This window comes from Equus przewalskii, chromosome 16 (genome assembly GCF_037783145.1).
Source record: "Equus przewalskii isolate Varuska chromosome 16, EquPr2, whole genome shotgun sequence".
In the NCBI taxonomy this organism is placed as follows: Eukaryota; Metazoa; Chordata; class Mammalia; order Perissodactyla; family Equidae; genus Equus; species Equus przewalskii.
In genome coordinates this window covers 61031928-61049584 of record NC_091846.1, presented here as the reverse complement: position 1 = coordinate 61049584, position 17657 = coordinate 61031928, and the positions used below count along the sequence as shown (strand labels likewise).

The 17657-nt window shown below is 36.0% G+C and overlaps 1 long non-coding RNA gene across 1 annotated transcript in view; it reads left to right on the top strand.

Annotated features, from left to right (window-relative positions):
• The window catches only part of LOC139076400 (uncharacterized), a 33188-nt gene extending 15879 nt beyond the window's left edge, over positions 1 to 17309 (top strand). Inside the window, exons 2-4 of the long non-coding RNA XR_011527973.1 lie at positions 12005 to 12142; positions 12240 to 12564; positions 14086 to 17309. This is a non-coding gene — a long non-coding RNA (uncharacterized lncRNA). The remainder of the gene's footprint in view (positions 1 to 12004; positions 12143 to 12239; positions 12565 to 14085) is intronic.
• Positions 17310 to 17657: the final 348 nt, after the last annotated feature.

Below are 17657 nucleotides of genomic sequence, written 5' to 3'. Positions count from 1 at the left end.
CTTGTTTGTTAATCCATCCAGCTTCTGTGTCCTTTGATTGGAGAATTCAATCCATTTACCTTTAGAGTGATTTTTTGATATATGAGTATTTAATACTGCCATTTTATCTCTTGTTTTCCAGTTGTTCTATGTTTCCATTGTTTCTCTTCCTTTGTATTTCTTGGTGCCTTTTCATTTTGGAGGTTTTCTGTGGAGTTTTTCTCTTTTTTTATGAATGGTGGCTCTGCTCTTATTTTGTGTTTAATGGTTGCCATGAGATTTGTATAAACAATCTCATAGATGAGATAGTCCATTTTCTGATAGCCTCTTATCTCCATTAGCTTAAACAGGTTCTAACCCTTTTCTCTTCTCTGTCTGAGTTATTGTTGTTAAAAATTATTTTGTTTTGTGTTCTAAGTTTATCATTAAGGTGACATGTTTATAGTTATTTTTGATGCTTTCGCTCCCTTTATCTTTTAAGTTATAATTATTTGCTTCCCTGTTCTGAAAGAGAGCTTCAGTTTTCTGATTTTTTTTGTCTCCTGGCTCAAAGTTTTGTAAACCTTTGCCTTTTTGGTTCAAGTATGAGGACATCCTTAATCATTTCTTGTAGGGGAGGTATAGTGGCAGTGAACTCCTTCAGTTTTTGTTTATCTCAGAAAGCTTTTATTTCTCCATCATGTCTGATGCATAGTTTCAGTGGATTGAGTATGCCTGGATGAAAATTTCTGTCTTTCAGTATTTTTTTTTTTGAGGAAGATTAGCCATGAGGTAACATCTGCAGCCAATCCTCCTCTTTTTTGAGGAAGACTGACCCTGAGCTAGCATCCATGCCCATCTTCCTTTACTTTCTATGTGGGACGCCTGCCACAGCATGGCTTGACAAGCGGTGTGTAGGTCCACATCCAGAATCCGAATTGGCGAACCACAGGCTGCCAAAGCAGAACATGCGAACTTAACTGCTGCACCACCTGATCGCCCCTGTCTTTCAGTATTTTTAGTGTGTCATTCCCTTCTCTCCTAGCCTGTAAGGTTTCTGCTTAGAAATCTGCTGAAAGCCTGATAGGGCTTCCTTTGTAGGTTGTTTTCTTCTGCCATTCTGTCCTTAATATTTTTTCTTTTCATTGACTTTTGCTAGTTTTATTATTATATGCCCTGGAAAAGCTCTTTTGGCATTGATGTAATCAGGAGTTCTATTGGCTTTGTGTAGTTGTAGGTCCAGCTCCTTCCCTAGGTTTGGGAAATTTGCAGCTTTTATTTCTTTGAACAAACTTTCTGTTCCTTTCTCCCTCCCTTCTCCCTCTGGAATACCTATTAATCATTATGTTGCTTTCCTAATTGAGTCAGATATTTCTCAAATTCCTTCATTTTTATAGAAATCTTAGTTCTCTCTCCTCCTCCAACTGAAGCCATTCTATGTTTCTATCCTCTAAATCACTAATTCTTTCCTACATAACATCAGCTCTCTTTTCTAAGGATTCTAGATTATTTATTTCATTAATTATGTTCTTCATATCCAGAATTTCTGCTTGTTTTTTTTCTTATAGTTTCAGTCTCTTTGGTGAAGTATTCCTTCTTCTCATTAATTTTATTCCTGAACTCATCCAACTGACTCTCTGAGTTTTCTTGTAACTCACTGAGTTTCTTTATGACAGCTGTTTTGAATTCATCTGGATTGTAAATTTCTGTGACTTCAGAGTTGGTTTCTGGAGAACTGTCATTCTCTTTCTGCTCTGAATTGTTGCTGTAGTTTCTCACAGTGTTTGATGAACTAATCTTTTGCTGGGGCATTTGTGGTAGTATCAAGTAGCAGATTCCACCTGCTACTGCTGAGGGGAAGCAGGAGCTGTGTTTCTGATCCCATCCCAGCTTATGGAAGTTGTGGGGTATTATGGTTGCTTGTGCCAGCTGGGGAAGTATTCACCTGGGAGTGTAGACCTGCTGCTGCCTCTTCTTACAATCGCACTCGAAACTTTGCTTGGCGGGGGGGGGGGGATTCCTCTCAGGATCCGAGCCTGGGCCACTCCTTGGTACTGCAGGAGCACTGTGGGCCCTCCCACTGCATGGGAGAGGAAGCACACAGGAGCTTAGGACTGCCCTGCTTGCTCCTACCTTCAGGGTCTCAGTGGTACTCTGGGTGTTCATGCCAGCCAAGAAATTGTTCTCTCAGGTACATAGATCCACCACTGCCTCTCCTTACAGTCACATTGGCCAATGTCCTCAGTGGGCTGGGCTTTCTCACAGGTTCTGAGCCTCAGCCACTCCTTGGGACCACAGCAGCACAGTGGGCTCTCCCAGTGGATGAGAAAGTGATCACATGGTGGCTCAGGACTGCTGTTGCCTGTTCCCACAGTTGTACTGAGGCAGGTGCACTCCCACCTGCACAGCCACAGTGGTGCTATGGTTGCTCATGCCAGCCAGGAGAGTGGTCATGTGTGTGCACAGGGCTGCTAGGAGTCAAGGGAGTGCTTACCTCTCTCCACCACTTCCCTGGGGGCAGTCCATCCACCTTCAGACACATAGCTTTGCAGATGTCTCAGGCATCTTGATGCTGGGTGAGTATCCTCTGTTGATCAATGAATGTCCATTTAGTTGTAGTTCAAAAGGGAAGAGATAAAGGGAACAGCTCACTCTGCCATGTTGCTGATGTCTGCAGTGGCTATTTCAAACCTCCAGTAGATCCTTCTGAGTGAAAAAAGAATAGTCTAGAACTGTGCTGTCAAAATAGTACCCACTAGCCATGTAGTTATATGACAAAATTTTAAATACAGATCCTCAGTTGCACTAGCTGTATTTGAAGTGCTTAGTAGCCACATGTGGCCAGTTACTGCCAAATTCATCACAGAAAGTTCTATTGACAGCTCCATTCTATAAAACTATAGGTTATCAATGTTAAAGAGTAGCCTGGAATGGTCAGAAAGGTGGCAGGATAAAATCATCAGAGTTTGACACTATAAAATAAAAGGGAATAAATATATCTTTTAAATGATAATTCTCCATATACTTCAAATATGTAAAGCAATAATTGCTCAGCATATTTATGGGACCCCAGTTACCTTTTGGGCACAGTTAGAAATGTCTGAGTTTCATGAAATGTTTGGTTTTGCCAGCGTGTTTTGGAAGTATAATTGTTAAGAAGTACTTTGAGGAAACATGTCTTTAAGGTGACAGATGTAATTAATAAAGTAGGGTTGAGACTATAATTTGACAAAGTTTATTTCCACCTCATATATGAGAATTATTCAGACACATAATTTTTCAATAGGGGGTAGCATAGATTTAAAACAAATTATGATCTTGCCTTATAGTTCTATCCCACCTACTTCAGAAACAAAAAATGTGTGAAGGTTTCAGCAGATATTATAGACAGTTTGTTGAATATCATGCTTAGACTATCATATCTTTCACAGGCTTTACTCATCAGCAGTGTGGCATATTTAGAGATATTTTAGTCCAGTGTTATTTTATCATAAAGTTATATGTGCACAGCTTGAACTGGGATAATACCTAAAAAGTCTTGTACATCCCACCCAATGAAATGACGTCCTCTCAGTTTCTCAAGTTAGAACCTGCTGAACATCTTCTATTCCTTTGTTTAATGAAAGACGCTTTGTTGAGTAGTTACTTTGTGAGAGACACTGCTCTAGGTACTTTGCATGAATTAGTCATTGATCCTCAAAGAGAGATTAGATTAAATGCACAAGGCCTTACAATTACCAAAGGGCAGGATCAGTATTGAACGCAGGCACCCAGACTCTTGAATACTTACTTTTATCCTCCTTCCTATCTTTTTTCCCAAATTGTCCTGGGTAACAGAGCATCTTTTGCACAACATGTTGGCATATTCTTCTTGGCCTCATGGCACAAGTTTTGTGAGAAAGTTTTAATTTGTTAGCTCACTTTTCTGAGTCATTCCAAAAAACGAAAAGTCTCTATTATTTTGGGTTGTGATTCAGTTGATAGGGTCCAAAATAAAGCCTAAGACTATGCTGCATCATCTTCTAAGGAAATCAACAATTTAAGATATTTTAATGCGTTTTATTAAAGATGCTATTATCATATCCAACAAACAACAGAAAATGAAGCCTATGTATCAATTTCTATTCCATGCAAACCATGACAACAAGAGTGTCATGAGCTGCAGACAGTTCCATGAGAGACATTTATGACCAAATCCTGTCAAGCAATGTATGAAATCTCCCCAGCCACAGTGGTTGTTTCATGAATGGTACATAACTCAAGTTTGTTCAATCAGAGTGAATCCTAGGAGGTTTGCAGAAAATATGAAGAAGAAATGTTCTTTACTGTATTCAAACTTGAGAGAGTGTAGAGCCAGAACTATTGAAATGTCAGGCACAAGTGGTTTAAAATGAAGTAAATTCAAAATTAAAGGACTTCCCATTTAGGTGAAATACCTGAGTCCATAAGTGAAGCTAGGTCTTAATTCAGCTTTATTCTTGGAATTTTGAGTTGTGAGTTAATATATTCTTTTCTATCTGAAACTTCTTTTGAGATGTTTTCTTTGCTAAAAATCAAAGTTTATAACCAATACACATAGTATCTAAGCCCCTTGAGGCTATGCTACCATTATTGTTGTTGATCTTGCTTTTCTTGTTGTACTCAAGGTACACTGACCTTTAAATGCTTCTGATCTGGGAAGAGCATGCCCATGTTCAGTGACTCTGAGTCTCTAAAACAAAGACTCTGAGATTGTTGTAGAGCTGGAATGTGGATCCTCATCCTCTGTGGATGATATATTGGTTAGAATATGTGCTTGAACTTGGAAGTATAGCTTGAACTGTTTGTGAGCTTGAGTGCTTAGATTTAGATTTAAAGTGTGAGTTGTTCATGCAGCATTGGATGTAGTCTTGGAGGGCCAGGGCTGTACAACCCCTCAAGCCCCAACTCTACCCTTATCACATATTGATGTAAGCGTCAGAACTGCATGTGATTCTAAACATTACTAGTCAGGTATGAGGAGGTGGTGGCACATTGAAAACCTGGGATATGAATTCAGTGATAACAAGGGACAGAGATAGAAAAGAAAATATGAAGCTTTTATAGTCTGGAAGTTGAAATTTTTTTATGTAATGCTTTGGGCAAGAGTTGAACTACATACTGCTTTAAATTAGAAGCCATCAATCACCAAGAAGAAGAATTAGAAAAATATTCCTTTTACTCCCTGCTAAATCATATGATAACTACTCTGGACACCACAGAAAGCTAACTTGGAGCTGTTGATATTAATTTGCCTTCCATCTTAAGACCTAAAAGAAAGATTCAAGGAGAAACCGGGTCATCAGAGGAGAAGGACAAAGAGAATTTCAGGCCAACACTGGATCTGGATATAACATTTCATGCTCAAAATAATTAAAGAGGAAAAAAGAGAAAGGAATTATTATGGACTTCGCAGTTAAAATTGCTCACCAGTTCATTCCAAATGGAGAGGATATCAATGCTTTGACAGAATGGACATAGAACCCTTATTTCAAGACATCTACTTTTTATTCTCAACAACAGCAACAAACTAGGAAAACAGGAAACGAGATAAATATGTCATGAAAATGGAACTGTATGAGATGAAATATGATTGTATAAAAAATAGAAGCCTGATAGAAATTTTAAAGTGCGTTTTAAGTAGGTAAGAACAGAAATTACAGTGAAGAAATTGTAATCAGCAATGTGAAGGATAATCTTAAAATGCTTTTCTAGAATGCAGAAGAAGAAAAAGGGATTAAAAGATTAGATTTAAGGTGATTGTTACACAACAGAAAAACTTTAAAAAGCCATAACCAAAAGAGATGCTTAAGAAGTACCTGAAACACAAATGGAATATACTTTTGTTTTAAACACATACCAGGAATTATTAAAAAATTAGGTGAGGGCGGGAGATGTAAAGATTTTTTGCGTGTGTGATTAAAAAATAAAGGAAAAAAGCCTTCCAGGCCCAGACTTCTCCACAATAATAAGTAGAAGAAAAGAATTTACACATCATTTAGTGAGTATTGAGGAAAATATTTCTGACCTAATAATTATATTTCCTACTAAGTTGTTTATTTCCAAAAACAATTGGAAAAAATCAGATGTTTAAGACTCTAAAATTTCAACCAAATTCTTGTGTTTTTTGAAAAGTTATTTAAAGCCATTTTCAAGTCTTCTGATATAAACATTGAATAAAACCAAGAACTCAAAGAAGTACCTTGATAGCTCTGTCTTCTCATGTAAACAAATAATCATAAAGTTAATTCTTTTAAAAAATTTTCAGTATGGTCCTATGTTTTAATACAATCTTAAAATATCACTCAAACAAAATATGTATAATTTGTATATTAGTTATTCCTTGGTCTTTCACAACAGTGACCTTTAATATCCCATTTTCACTCCTAAATGCTGTCTTTCTTTATGACTTATGATATACGTTTTGATTTCTCTAGAAATTTAAAAGTAAGTTTTCTAGATTTATGGATCTGTAGTTGTAATGACAACATTGGAATCATGTAAGGAACATACTTATTATCAAAAGGCAAGTCAATTGTTAACTTGACTTGGAATTGCTTAATGAAACTGAAATTTAACATAGAAGTCATTAGTAACTGGATAGATGGTTGCAAAAATTACATTGTTAAAATTTGTCAAAGATTTAATGAAAATAAGTAGCTGATTTAAAGCTTTTGTTCTCGTTAGTGGAGTTGAGATCACTTAATTAATCCATTAATCTATTTTATCTTCTATAGTGCATGTTACATAGTTAACTCTCTTTGTTCATTTTACTAGGTTGTCTACCGGGTGACCTGATTGTTATGATTTATGCATTAACTGCAACAAAACTCTGCTAATTGCATTATATTCATTATCTTTTGGCTTCGGTATTATATACATAACTAGTTTATCATTATTTTTCCTGCATAATTAGCTAAATGAACTAAGAGTTCAGACTAATTTGAAGAGGCGTATGAATCCATGTAAAAAGAATGTCGCAGGGAAAGCCTTCATAATTATAAGACTTATAACCCTGGGCCAATCACTTAACCTCTCTGATACTAATTTCCTTTCCACCTATAAAACAGGTTTATGGAGATAGCTCTGTTTAATTCATGGATTTTGTCAGTACTATATATTATAATATGAATGAAATTGCTTTATGAACTTAATATACTGTTATTGTTATTATTATTGCACTGATATAAAAGTTCTTGAAATGCTACTCAATTTCAAAATGAGATTGTAGATCAGAAGCTAGTTCTGTGATTGTTGAAAAGGTAGATGGTGAAACTCTTCTGCTATCATTTGAGAAAGAAGAGATTGAGGTTAGATATGTCGATATCCTTAATGACTAGGTTAATAATGTATAGAACATGCATAGAGCCAAGATGGGTGGAATTTGTTTATAAAGAGCAAGATAGCAATATTATAGATTTCCTAGCCCAAGAGGCAAATTTAGGATAATATGTAGGTATGAATTGGCCATTTAAAATATTTTTAAAAATACATTTTCAGCTGATGGATTATCCAACTCAAACGGGAGTGGAGGTGGGGAGGGGGCAGCTTTGGTCCATGGACCATAGTTTGCCAACTTTTCGCATAGAACAAAATTTTCTACATTTGTAAAAGTTAGCTCTCCAAACTTTCTTTTGAAAATCATACCATTGAATCTTCTATTTTCTTATATATGATTCTTCTGCATTTACTTAATTGGAATGTATGAAAATATTAGTAGTTTTGCATAATGAGTCTGTGGAAAAAGAGAGATTGTAAGTTTTGTTCACTTTGTAATCCAAAATTTTAACTAAATGAAAAAAGTGCATTTTTTTAGAACCTGAATTTCTCTTTGTGGAGACATTCCAATTTAGAAGATTCTAATTGTATATGAGAGAGATTTTTACTTCTAGAATTCTTTCCAAAAGTTATTAACTAAAAGAGGTAATGGACATTTAATTCAACTGGAAAATAAATCTCAATCAGTTAAGAAGATATTTGCTTATAAATAGCAATATTTTATTTTTCTCCAATGTGCAGAACAAGTTTGCTGCTATACTTTCAGTAGCCAAGCATTGCTGTCACCCCTGCACTCAGTGAGTATGACCCATGCAACTAGAGTAATTAACTCCTTCAGACGGAATTACTGCTGCTGACAGTCTCAAAAGGAAACTTACAATGTAGTTCTCTGACTAACTGAAATGTGGATCAGAAGATTGTTAACACAGGTTTTGATCTACTTATCTTGAAATTAGAGTTTCGTCTTCACAGGTACTTTTAGGAAGGCCTAAATAATCTTGTTTAGTATAAAGGTATCTCCCATGCAAACAATTGCGCGTAAATATTTCTCACATTCTTACCATTATGTGGACAATATTGCTGTTGTCTCCTGCCGTGCTCAGCTTCCCTTTTAGTATAAAACTCCTAACTGAGAGCATCTTGCATAGGAAAGTAGCCTGGGACCATTCCATCCTATAGGGATGATAACTGCTAGGACTGGGGAATCTGACCCAAGGGGTTACTCCTGTTGATTGTACAGTAATGTGGCCTGAATTGAAAAACCTTGAAACATTAGGACAGTAATAGCGATCTAAATCAGGATGCCCTGTTTTTAAGTCATTTAACCTATGAAAGATGAAAGATATTGATCTTCTGTGGTCTGGGCACCATAAGAGACACTATAAATTGCAAAGACTTGGTATAACCCCTAATTAACTAATTACTTAAAGAAATGGTTATCAAGTGCTTACTATGTTTCAGACACTATTGGATGTGTAGGATGTTTCTGTGAATCAAACAGACATACGTCACTGAGAAGAAGCTCACATTCTAATAGTGGCTGGGGCTCTTAGTCTCAGCATGTGTACCCCAATCACATTATAAGTAACTCTGGAGATTAAGATAATTTGGCATACTTTCCCCTGTCTTTGACTATTCCAATCTCTGTTTTCCAATTGACTTGTGGCCGTGATTCTCTTTCCTGTCTTTCATCTTTTCCTGGGTTTTCCTTGAGAGTGAATGCCCCCTACTACGTGTAAAGACACTAAAGTATAATCTGCTCCTTCCACTCTAGTTTTACTAGTCGTCATAGTTTCCTGGCAGTGGTAAAAGAAATATTAATTCCATGGTATAAATGGAATTTTCTAAACATTACTGTTGTTATTATCTTCCTTTTAGAATTGAGTAAAGGAAAACAGATGGAAAATTTATTTCTGAATGGCAAATATTATGCAACACAAACATAGCAATCAGGATAACTGATAAATGAGATGTGAACACACAAAAAATTTATATTTTTTTCTTACTAAATGTATCATCTCAAGAAAGGAAAAGAAGTTGAGCAAAAATAATCAGTTTCCCCATTACTCATAAATTAAATTTAGAAGAAATAAGACAGAGAGATTATCTTGTCTGTTAACAACTTTGATCCAGATGAAGTAATGAAAAGGAGCCATTTCTGATGAGAAGAGACAGCTTATCCAAATAAGCAAGATGTGCACCAACATAGTCTCATCATGTAAATGGGAATTTGGATAAAGTGTGAAGTATGAATTTTCTCCATGAAATATTAAATACATCGATTCAGAAGCATTCATATTACAGTCCAATCTTTTTCATCCGTTCATATTTTTGGCAGCTACCAATACACCAATGGAGAAAACTTAGGTTGCGAATGTTTTCCCATGTGGGACCAGGCATAGAGCAGGGGTAATAATGAAAATCTAAAAATAAAAATAAAATAGATCAGTTTTCTTTTCCTTTAGAGTGTGAGGAAAATGAGATCTGTAAGGATGGATGGCTGGAGTTAAGGATATACTGCTCAGAGAAAAGTGGGCATTGATGCTGCTTTTTCAGTCTTGGTGAAAACAGGAAAACTGAATTTGGTTAAAAAATAAGTATAAGCAATATTGGTTTAAAAAATTCCTTGTACAGGAAGTTCAGACTTTTTCAATGTAAATTAATCCAGAATTAAGATGAAAGCCATAAGTATAAAAGGTTTGTGGCACAATAGTCATTAAGGCTTTTGGAGTTTTTTGGATCTTTTTTCATTTGTTCATCCAGATCTAGAAAGTACCCAACTTTGTAAATAATTTCACCTTTGGTGAATTAAAATTGACAGAAATCTTTTGCCACTCCTCCTATTGAAAGCTGATGTTAATTTGCTTTCCACTTGAATCTGGGATTGCCCTTAGATTTGTTGAGCAAGCAAATGTGACAGAATTTACACTCCTTAACTTCAGAGACTGGGTTTTAAGGAATCTGAAGCTTAAGATATCACTGCATGAATAACGTATTCTTGAAACCTAGCCACCACGTTGTGAGGAAGCTCAAGTAACCAAATGGAGAGAATCACACTGAGGAGAACTGAGGCACCCTCACGACAGCCCCAGGGGAGCTCCAAACTTCTAGCTTTCATAGAGAGATCAATTTGGATCTTTCAGCCATCCTTCCGCCCCACCTGACACCAAGTGAAGCAGGAAATAAATGTGCTTCTCACAGAATTATTAAAAATAATAAATTGTTGCTTTAAGGAGACGAGTTGGGGACAGGAAGTTATTGTTACACAATGATTGATGGCTAGACTAGATTGGCACCTGGGTATAAGATGATAATACAAGAAAAGCGAAAACTAGCAAAAAACATTGACTTCAAGTGTGAGTCATAGTTGGAGGCCTGAGAAGCAGGGGGAAGGCTGAGGAGATTGAGGAAAGTGCTTTTAGAGCTTTGATAATGTAGGAACTGTGTTATGCACCAGCAAGAAAATAAAGGAAGATTTAAAAAGTACCTAATGAATTTTTGGATCTAAGTGTATTTCCAGTCCGAAAGTTGAAAGTTGTTATTTGGCTTATATTAGCTACCCATAGTAAAGCATGTATAAAGAAGAATGACCTAAAGAAGGAAATGTTAAGTTTCAGACAGAATCTACAGGAAAGCTTTCCACCCCAAGACTTGTATGGCTGGAAAATAAAACTGTTTCTTATTCTTAGACTTTCTCTCTGGAAAAAAATACTCAAAATAAGTGATTGCCTCAGGGAAAATATAAAACACAAAGTGTTGCCAGTTAAAGAAATACTCAAGGTCAAGATGAAGTCAAGTGTGTGGCTGTATAATCCTTCATGACAAACTTAGAAATGTTTGTGGTGGTGCATCTTAGCATCTCTATACTATACTGATGAGCTTCTAAGTTTCTTAAGGGTGTGTGTGTTTCATAAAATCATTAAGATAGACAAAAATCTTCTATGAATCTTAATGACACTGTCTCACAACTCCTAAATCTCAGGCTGCAATAGAGAAATGCTTGCTCCACAGAGATTTGTGCATGTGAACATTTCTCTAATTGAGTGGATTTAAAATTTGATACATCAGAAGCACACAGAGTTTTTAGAGGAGCAGTAACAGTTTCAGTTGAAAAGCCAGCAGTTAAAAGTGAAAACAGGTCTTTGGCTTCAAATTTTAATGGACAAAAAACAGACTGACAAATACAGGACATTTCCAATGGAAAAGAAGAGTAAGTCAGGGGCCGGCCCACTGGCTTAGTGGTTAAGTGATCACGTGCTGCTTTGGTGGCCTGGGGTTCACTGGTTCAGATCCCAGGTGCAGACATGGCACCGCTTGACAAGCCATGCTGCAGTAGGCATCCCACATATGAACTAGAGGATGATGGGCAAGGATGTGAGCTTAGGGCCAGACTTCCTCAGCAAAAAGAGGAGGATTGGCTGCTGATGTTAGCTCAGGGCTAATCTTCCTCCAAAAAAAAAAAAAAAAGAAGAAGTCAGAAGGCAGAACCAAGAACCCAGAGGGTGGAGCCAAGAAGCATGGATAGTCATTGCCAGGGAGACGAGTTGATACCTAATCAGGAACATTCCCTGCCTCAGGTTAATTGGCATCATATGATTGGGTAGAAAATTATTATGCACCAGTGACCTCTTTGTAGCTCCCATACCTCCTCCTTTGTGAATAGGAGTGCATATTTTGGTTATCCTGTGCCCATTCACCATAGTGTGTTTGATGTGTGGGGAAAATGATAAATGACCTTTTAAATTCACAGGTTGCTAGGTCCATGGAAACACAAACAAACTGCCTCATTTGCGGGTGAACATGATTTGGGGGCAAGATGCAGGAACTGAGGCTTCATCCTGCTGCCGTAATGGATCAATACTTTGAAGAATCTTGGAAAGGCATGAAGGTATTTTGCATATGAGTGAAATGTAAATAATTAACCATTAAGGGTAGGATCTGGTATAATAAAGATAGTCACAAATTCTTTGCCCCTTTTTCCACAGAGTCGTGGTATCTTTTTTCCCTCCTCTTGAATCTGGGCTGCCCCTGTGACTTGTTTTAACTAACAAAATGAAGCCGAAGTGATGCTGTTTAACTCCCAAGGCTGGACATGAAGAGGTCCACAAATCTACATTCAGCACTTAGAATACTTCTTTGAAATCAGCCATGATGCCCCAAGGAACTAGGTCCAGCCATGTGGAGAGACCCACATGAAGAAACCCTGGAGAAACTGACTGACAGCCTCAGCAGAGTTCCGGAGCAGCAGACTGCACCACATTGCCAGGCAAGCAAGTAATGACAGCATCCCTGCGCCTAAGTCAACACCAGGTAAAGCAGAAGAGCCATCAGGCCAACTCAATGAATCATAAAAAGATTATTATTATTTTGAACCTCTGTTTGAAGTGGCTTGTTGCAAAGTAATAGATAACTGAAATAAGGACCAAGATAATTTGCATTCAAATACAATAAAATTTGAAATAGTTTTCTTTAAATAATTTGCATTTAAATAACATCCCCCCAAATGTGCTTCATCTCCTCTTGCTCTCAGGGACCATGCTTATTTCTGATACTTTTGACTAAATGAAATCAGTAAATTAATATAACTTCATGGAGTTTTGCTTGTGTGTGTGTACATGCACAAGTGCGTATGTCTTCTCTCCTTATTAATTTCTAGGCTTCATTATGGATTTAATATGTGTTCGTATCAATATGTTCATATGTGAGTGTTGGAGATTATTAGAATAAACCATAAATGATTCCCCAGGGATAATATTCCTCCCCTAATCTCCTATATCCTTTTCCTAACTATCTCTTCTAGGAAAAATATATATATATTTTTTGTTCCTTATTTCCAATTGACCTCTTAGCTTGTCCCAACATACTTCAGATAATGTCTCCTCTTCTATCCTTTTACTCTATGAAAGTAATACGTGATTACTTTCTATGTATTTAAAATTTATAAAGTATATCGCATTAAATAAATTCTTTGACAGTTGCTTTTCTGCTCAATATTATATTTGTGAAATTTATCTACCAATATTGATGGCTGTTTAATTCACTTTAAAAATGGGGAAAATGCTATGCATTATTTACCAATTCTCTACTTGCAAGAATGAAGATTGTTTCCAAATGGTTCTATTATAAACCTTGCTATGAAGATTCTTACTGTTCATTCCTCCCAGTGCTCATATGGGAAAGGTTTCCTAGTGTCTACACCTAGAACTAGAATCTTAGGATTTGATTTATGCACATCTTTAGTTAACTGATAACGCCAAATTGTTCTCCAGATTATTTGTACCCATTTATACCTGCAACAGAAGCATATGAGTGTTCCTGTTTTGCAAGTCTTCATCAACCCTTGGTATTGTCAGATTTTAAAGTTTTTGCCCATTTAGTGCCTAAGTAATGTATCTTACTGTTTTATTATATTTCCTTGATATATGCATGTAAATTTGTTTGTATTTTACTATATATAGTGTACATATGCACACATGCGTGTAGGTGTGTGTTTTCATGTGTAGTGTATATAGTAAAAATGAAAACAAATGAACTGAACTAATGAACATCAACTTCAAGTGAGTATTTACCTGTGACGGAGATGGAAGAGTGTGACTCTGAAGATAGAGTGCTTAGAAGATTTATATATATGGGTAATTTTTTTTTATTTAAGTATGTATCTAGGGGTATGCATTGTATTACCTCAATTTTATGCTTTTCAATAGTCTGAGGTATTTTAAATTTTAATTTTATAAAAACAGTACATGCATAGTCATTGGAGCAGACACACTTGGCCACTCTTGCCTATGTCTCACCACTGAAATTGTTAAAGTCAGATTATTTCTTTTCCAGCCTCTCTTGCTGCCATAGAGGATCACGTAGCTGTTTTGTGACAGTACAGGCATAAGAAGTCTGTTGGGAGATTCCTGGAGATAGTTTCTTTGCTAATGAAAGGAAAGAGCCATGAAGACAGGGTTTTTATCATCCCAGCTGGCTTTCCCTACTTCCTGACTGTGAATATAATTGTGATGCTTAGCGATATAACAGCCATCTTGCAATCAGAGGACAAAATGTCAACACTATGAGAATTCTAGAGATGAAGAAGAGATTGCAGTAATATTTTTAAACTACTGAACAACCCCTGGATCACCAATCCTTGATTTTTTATTTTTTGTTGTAGATATCATACATTTCTTATTGATTAAAGTCATAGTTATTTTGGGTTTCTTTTCTTACAGTTGAAGGCTTTTTAATTTATGAACATTTTCAAAATTTTGGAATAGTCAGAATATTATAAAGAAAATAAATATTAAATTTGATCTTATACCTACATAGTTCTATACATAGCTTGCCAATTTAGATCATTCCTCTTATGTTACCTTAGTTGCTCTGACCTCTCTTCCAAGTCTTCCTTTCTAAAATTCTTCTTATGTGGATTCCTCTCTCTACAGGGACTTCAAATCACCCTTATCAGAAACAACATCATACATTGTGAAGCTTATGGGAAAACTAGCTCAGATTTGCCTAAAAATGCTGAAAGATTTACTGACAACTTTCCACATGTGGGCACACATAACTACACAAAATATCACAGCCCATTAACTAATGCTGAGGATTCTTAAAATATCATAACTTGGGTTATGTTTCATCTCTGGTGAGCTTCTCTCCATATACCTATGTTAGTGTTCTTGTGTTAGTAGATTCTCTTACTTGTTGACATGCTTCCTCTCCTCCTATGGCAACCCTGTTTACTCCTCCAGATGTATGTACCTACACCTATTAATTTCCCAACATTTCTAATCCAAGGTCACCAGATTTTCCCTATCAGCCCCAATTTTTAATCAATGTAGGGAACACTCTTAAAAAATTGCTTTTACATGCTCTTTTGGTCATCAACCATACCACACAATCTAACAGCTAAAAGGAAATGTCGACATACTATCCTCACAATCATATTGTAACGTACCCATTGGTATATTGTTGTTCATTCTGCTCAACTGACCTCCTGGTGACAGGTTATGATCTGAATGAGCTATAATTCATGCAGCAGCAACTTCCACGACACCTTCCAGCATGGAATACTGATGGACAGTATTCTGACAGAAAACATGGTGTAGATCTCTCCCTGCTACAGTGAGAGACTTGACCAGTTGAACAAAACCTATCTTCCTGCAAAGCAATGGTAGTTACCAACCCAGTGGACTTGCGTTCCTGTTGATCTTCCCTGAATTAATCTCCTTTTCTTCTACTTGTGCCCATGGAGTTCTTTTTTAAGTACTACTGCCAACTCTAGGTTACTAGAAGCTACTGCAGGATTACTTATCAATTGACTACTCACCTTTTAATGCTTCTGAACATGTAAATTTTTCCTGCATGTCAAACTCAAGGAAACACTGTCCCTTCTTCATCCGCAGAGTTTTGAATATTGGTTGATGTCTGGCCCGAGAAGTGATCTGTAGAGTTTGCTGCAGATGTTCCAAAAAATGCATCTTCTCCTTGAATCCTATTACTTCTAGAGAATTTACTCTAGATTCAACTTCCTGAATCCATTTATTCTATGACTTTTTGCCCACTATATAGATTTTACATTACAGATTTTAACCTTTATCATTATTATTTTGCTGATGCCAATGGTTGTTTTCTGCAGGGTAACTTAGACTAGGTGTCATATCTTTCCTAATTTCAGCCTTTTCCTAGAGGTCTTTATACCCAACTGTCATGAATTATCACCGAGATTTCTCCATGCGTATTCTAGTTTCTGAACTCTCAGCCTGGATTGAACTGGTTCCCTTGATCACTCAATTAGATATGATATGATTTTTTATCTATTCATTGTTTGTTCATTCTTACATTTTTCATTATTTGATTAGTAGAATTCAACAAAATAAACAAAAACCACTCTAGCTATTTTAATAAAGGGATTTAGGTACTTAAAGAACTATTTGAAGGACTGGGAGATCAGGTTCTAACTTGGGGCTCTTTGAGGTATCACTTTACAACTAGTCCTCTAGGAGAACAACTTGCTGTCAGGTTATCACTGGAACTAAGTCAAGGTCAAGAAACCATAGTGCAATGACCTTTCATACTCATAAGGTTGGAGAATAGACATCCAAAGCCACTGGCCAGAGATTAAATACTCATATTAAAATGTTGGAAGAATTGCAACTGTCTCTTGTCACAGGGAACTGGAGAATGGACATGATGTTAGAATGCTGCCATAGCAACTCCCATCTCTCCAAGAATAAATAACAGCAACAGGAAGAAGATTATACCCACTTCGACCTTCCAAATATCTCAAGACTGCAACTAATTGGCACACCTTAATTTGCATCTGGAACCCTGGTTCACTAATCTTTCAAAATTGTAAGATAGTTGAATCACGTTTGAGACATACAATCAAAAGTATTTCCTACAGATATTTATGCTCTTAGTTTTTTTTTAATGGAATAAATCATATATAGCAACTCTAAAAGTGTCATTTTTCATGAAATCACTGCTAGTCACTTTTGATTGTCATTTACATCAGGCTTCCATGAATTTATACTTTTAATTTCTTAAAGGAGTACAATGGCTGCCAAGGTCATCAATGAGCTCAAACTGGGATAGAATAGGTGTAAGTAATAACTGTGTATGTAGGGTGTTGAATGAATGTACTGGATGAAATAAAATTAAAATGCATGGCAAAATTTGAAGATAGCCAATTTTTAAAAAAATATTACCTTCATTATCTTATTTTTCTCAAATTGTCAGTGGAATTCATCATCTCAGAAGATATTTATTTACTCAATGATTGGGACACACACAAAATTTTTTTGTAGATGACAGTGATACAATTGAGTTTCTAAATAGATTTTTAATCCCCTAGAAGAGAAAAGCAACTTAAAATTCAAGGTCCTATTGATTTGCAAGATAATACTCATTTCATTATACTGGTTTTATGCATTATTTCTGGAAATATTTAAGTGGTTCTATGAAAAGAGTGGTAGAATAACTTGTGCATGATGGCCTTAGACAATTTCAAACTTAACTTACTGTCAGTGAGTATTTAAATCATTGAGCAAAATGATGGTCATTTTATTCATTGCAAAGTCATAGCTAAAGGCTAGAGGTTGAGATAATAAAAGTATTTTCAAGCATGTTTTATTCATTGTTAATCAAAATGTCTTATTGCTTAGAATATTAGGTAAATGCATTATTTGTAAAATAAATGATCTAATTTGGATTTAATTACATATTGCTTTCATATATATTGCTTCATTTCTTGTCTTGCAATAGGTAGTAAATTTATATACACATCCCTACAATTATAACCAATGCCAAAGATTAGAAAATAAAAAAAAGTGCTCATGACTACAGATTTGCACAAGTGATTGAAAATTTAATGATTCATAATGACTTGGCAAATTCATGAGCAGTAATTTAAT